A 4,979-nucleotide genomic window follows, 5' to 3' on the forward strand; every position below is an offset into this window, starting at 1 on the left:
AAAAAAAAGAGTATATTCCTGGGGAAGGTCAAAATCGCAATTAGGTCAAGTATTAATATTAAATCTAGGTTTGGTATCAGGACTTTAGCACAGATGACGTCATTTGGGACCTGTGGTTCCCCCTTTAACAACTGTCAACAACTCTAGAATAGGGATTGTGCCTCATCTGTGTTTGCATTCCCTTCCTCTGCATTGCATAATGAAAAGTATTGATAGAATCGTCTGCTAAATGAATAAAGCAATGCAGAGTAAATGAAAAGAAGAGTCACCCAGAAACTCTACCACAGCCCCTCAAATCCATACTGATAACTTATTATATACTGCTTTTATGGTTTTTCTGTGTCTTTGGTCAACTAATATGTGAGCTCCTACAGTGCAAGCATCTTTTAAAGTATAATTTTCAAAAAATTAATAACATGACATTCATGTAAATATAAAATGAACAAGTGTCAAAGATTTCACTCAACTCATTAATTAATGAGGGAACCATTAAGATGTTACAGTGAATTTAAAGAAGAATTTGAGGAACAGATATATAATATATAGTCAGTCAAAGGCATTCTAAAATGACTTTTCTACTAGAAGCAAAACTGGTTAATATACAGAGCAACAAATTGTAATACTTGAAATCAGATTTTCTAACTGATGGAAATTAATTGAATCTCTACTGGACAAAATTCTTTTGCTTTGCCCTGATTGGGAATCATTTGCATTGTTCTCAGAAAAGAATCATTTGCATTCCTACCCATGTTCTACAAATTAACCTCTACTCTTATAAGAGAGTTGTAAAAAAGCCTAGTTAATAGAAAGTCAACCAAAATTACACACCCTTATGGAATCAATAATCCCTAGAGAGTGTCTGCTAGAGAATACTCAGTAATTCATAAAAAATGTCTCCAGGGCTTCCCTGGTGGCGCAGTGGTTAAGAATCTGCCTGCCAATGCAGGGGACACGGGTTCGAGCCCTGATCGGGGAAGATCCCACATGCCACGGAGCAACTAAGCCTGTGCGCCACAACAACTGAGCCCGCATGCCACAACTACTGAGCCCGCGTGCCACAACTACTGAGCCCGCGCACCTAGAGCCCGTGCTCCGCAACAAGAGAAGCCACTACAATGAGAAGCCCGCACACTGCAGCGAAGAGTAGCCCCCGCTCGCTGCAACTAGAGAAAGTCTGCATGCAGCAGCGAAGACCCAACGCCTCCAAAAAACAAATAAATAAATAAATAAATCTCTTTAAAAAAAAAAAAATGTCTCCAGTGATCTCTGTTTGTCTAGTTCCAAGTTTTGAGTAATTTTTAACATGCCACATATTCTATTTCTTGAGGAATACATGTTCCTCAGTATCTAGTGTACATAATGTTTGTACAATAAATAATAAAAAATGAAATAAAATTTTGTTTATTGCTACATAAACATGAGTATAAAATAGAGCATTATTACAGGAAATAATTGCAAATAAGTCTTCGTCTCAATGGCTTATTTTAGATTCAGAATGATTAGGACTTTAGAAAGGTACTATATTGCTTATAATACTGTCTTCCTAACATTTTCTTCGTGAAATGTAAAAATATTTACACTAAGTGGGATATAGATAGACTATAAATATCCTCACAAAGTTCAGGTCAGGTTTTATGGTCAAATAAATTAAAAGAAAACTTTGTTTTCAAAGCGTATTGAATTTTGTAATTCCATATAAGGGATTACGTGTTTTATTATGGGTGTCCAAGGTTGAATAAACTAATAAATGAGCATTAACTGACCCTTCTAGACTGTTGAACAATTTAATCTAATCCAGATTGTTTCCTGGAGAACTAGGGTAATAAATCAGGTGCAGAAGTTGTACTCAGACTGGTTTGATTACTTTACAAAGGGATGGCGGCCAGTAATTAGCGGAAGAGATCAGAAGGTGAGGGCGGAGGGGTAGAAAAACAAAAGTCCGCGATGCCTAGGCTGGGGGAAGAGTTGTGGGGAGTTAAACAAGGGGAACACACCCTGTGATGTGTGTGTGTGTGATTTTAAGAGAATTGGGAAAAGATTTTTAAAAGTTCTGCAGTATGTTACAAATGGATTTCCTTCGGGTCTTTGTCAAGGCAATTCAGAAAAGATCTAAATTGCTTCTCTGATTATTTTTTATTTACCGAGTTGATGTTTCTTGAATGCCTCACCAAGAAAACCCTGGGCCAGAAAAGTAGCCTTTATTCAGATTACATGAGAATAAAATATATAAATTTTAAAAAGGTCAAACTGTTCATGAAGCATTGTAGAATAAGCTTCGCTTGTGAGTCAAAACAGACATGCACTACAGCAAGATCAGACTTGATGAATGACAAATAGTGTGTCTTTAAGTGGTGGCAATGTAACTCTTCAAAGACTACTGCTCACCTTGTTATGTCCCTTCAGACTTACTGCAAAGTCCCTATTACCTACTGAAGCAGATTGCTATTCATTCCCAAATTCCATTCCATCCTTCTTCTTTAGTAATTAAACCACAATGATAGCTGGCACAAGGTCACTTGGAATTTTTTTTTTAATACATTTCAGCCTGCCTGCAGTAATATATAGCCATGAGCTATGAGAATAAGTACTGCGTGCAACATTTAGAAAACACCATTAAAGGAAGTTGGTGTACCCTTTTTGCTCCCTTTTTACTGACTGGAATGTAGACATGATTCCGGTAGCTTGATATTGTACTTGAGGTAGAATCCAGCACATTGTAGGTGAGAGTAACCTTCTGCATGTGTAAGGTGCTGTTATTTTGGATTTGGTGACACCTTCAGCTGAAACCAACTCTAATCTGAAACACTCATGAATACAAGAAAATAAGGGCCAACTGGTATTTGAGTGAAAGGACCCAGGAATTTAAATTTGGAAAAAAATGTTTAATAGACTTTACTAAATTGTGCCTAGAGGCTGTTTTCCATCCCATGCACAGATTCTAAAAAAGCAACGGATGAAAGAGAAAACCTAGGAAGTGAAAACTGAATGTAAACAATAAGGTAAATGGATCCCTAATGAAGAAAACCCAAACGGATAAACAAGCTATTCCCGGAAAGTAGGCTGGATACTTGGTGAAGGGCATTACACTTTTTGAGGCGAGGTCCCATTAGATCTGGAATGCTCTTCCCAAGGGTTCCTATGCTTCTGAAATTATTTCACTTAATTGCAAGGAGAAACTCACCTATAGAATCTGACTTAGTTTTCAAACGTGCGGTATCACATATACAACCAAAAAGCATACCTAAATGTCTTTGGGAATTCAGAAGGGAGTTATTCTGCCCCAAATGCAGCTGGCTTAATGAGAATAAAAGAAGAAAGACTTTGTTCCCTTAAGTTAAGAAAACGAAAACGTTACTCTCCATGATTAGCAATGTTATCTTGTTACAATCTATTCAAATTCTTGACTAATCCACAATGTCCAGTTAAACAAAAGTGAGCATTTCAGAATCTCATATATTCCCCTTCTCTGCTTAAGAGTTAATATCAAATAGATGTCTTCATTTTTTTATGTCAAAGGAAAGAAAGGAAGATGAGGTGTATTTGTATGTGTGTAGATTCTCATCTACCTCCTGGTTTCCTACCTTGAGGTCCAGGGATAGGCTTCAGGAGGTCATGACCCCCCACTAAATTGTATGTACAACTTATGTGTGTGTATCTTTTTCTGGGGAGAGACTCCTTAGCTTTTATCAAATTCTCAAATGATTTCAAGACAATGAGTGTAGGTTGGATGGTGCAGAATACTTCAAAACCATAAAGCATGGTAACAGCCTATTGCCACACTGCCAGAGGAAGTATCAGTGGGGTTGTCACCAACAAGGACAAGCTAGTGAACCCAAAGGCTGACCCTCCTCATGGTGAGTCCCCAGTGAAGACCCTGGAGAAATTTAACACATGATGTAACAATTATGGCTACAGAAATAAAGCAAATGACCATTACCCAACACGGGAGCACTCTCCCAAAAGTCATTTTCTAATCCTGATCATCTTTTAAGTTTCCAACTATATTGAAAAGTAGTATGTTATGTGTTTATTGGGCCCTCACCATCACAAATCTTATAATTTGACAAAAACTCCATCATTATTGAGGTGAGTCACACAATAAGGGTGTTCATTCACCTATTTATAAAACAGGGAGAATGATCAAAGACACTCCCCAGCCTTCTTCAAACAGTGGCTTGATTGCTGAATAAGAGAAAACGTAATAAAAGGGCTTGGAGAGTTTTCCAAGGAAATCACACCCTTGACACCTTCGTTATTGTTACTCCTCCAGATACATTACTAAAGCTCATACATTTAGCACTTTCTCTCAATTTCAAACTGGGAGAATTCCTAAGTCATTTTCATGCTATCAGAGCCCTTGAGCTTACAGAATTTATAATTGTTTTACTGTTACTATGAACGTTTCATTTTATCTCCATTGCTAACCATCCTATAGTGTTCCAAGTTCCTTATTCATAAATATTTGCATAACTATTATCTAAAAATGGTTTTGGTCAAGGTCATTTATAAGGGGAAGGCATTCCCTCCCAGAAGGGAGGGATGGGTTACAGACTTGCTGTTAAGTGTTTCCTTTCTAATAATAAACTCTAGAAAGAGGACAGACTGTGTTTTAGTCATTGCATGGCAACCAATAGGTGATCATTAAATATCCATTAAATAAATTAATAAAGTTCTAGAATGTTGATAATGCATGGCAGTAATGATCCCACTAATATCATTTTGAAATGTTAATGGAACTTGATAAAGGCAGAAGTCACCAGTTAAAACCACCAGTTGGAAATATATACACAATCTAATAATTTGAGAATCATTTTAAAGAAGCTAGCTTCAAATACATTATGCATGATGTTACTATTGTATATGTATAATGTACCAAATATTACCTTCTTTTGTGTGTGATTTTAAAAATTAGCTGCACTTTTTAATTAAAAATAACTTTTATTACATTTCTTATTACAAAAGCAATACATATTATTCAC

Source organism: Grampus griseus (genome assembly GCF_964374135.1).
Source record: "Grampus griseus genome assembly, chromosome: 1".
Taxonomy (NCBI): Eukaryota; Metazoa; Chordata; class Mammalia; order Artiodactyla; family Delphinidae; genus Grampus; species Grampus griseus.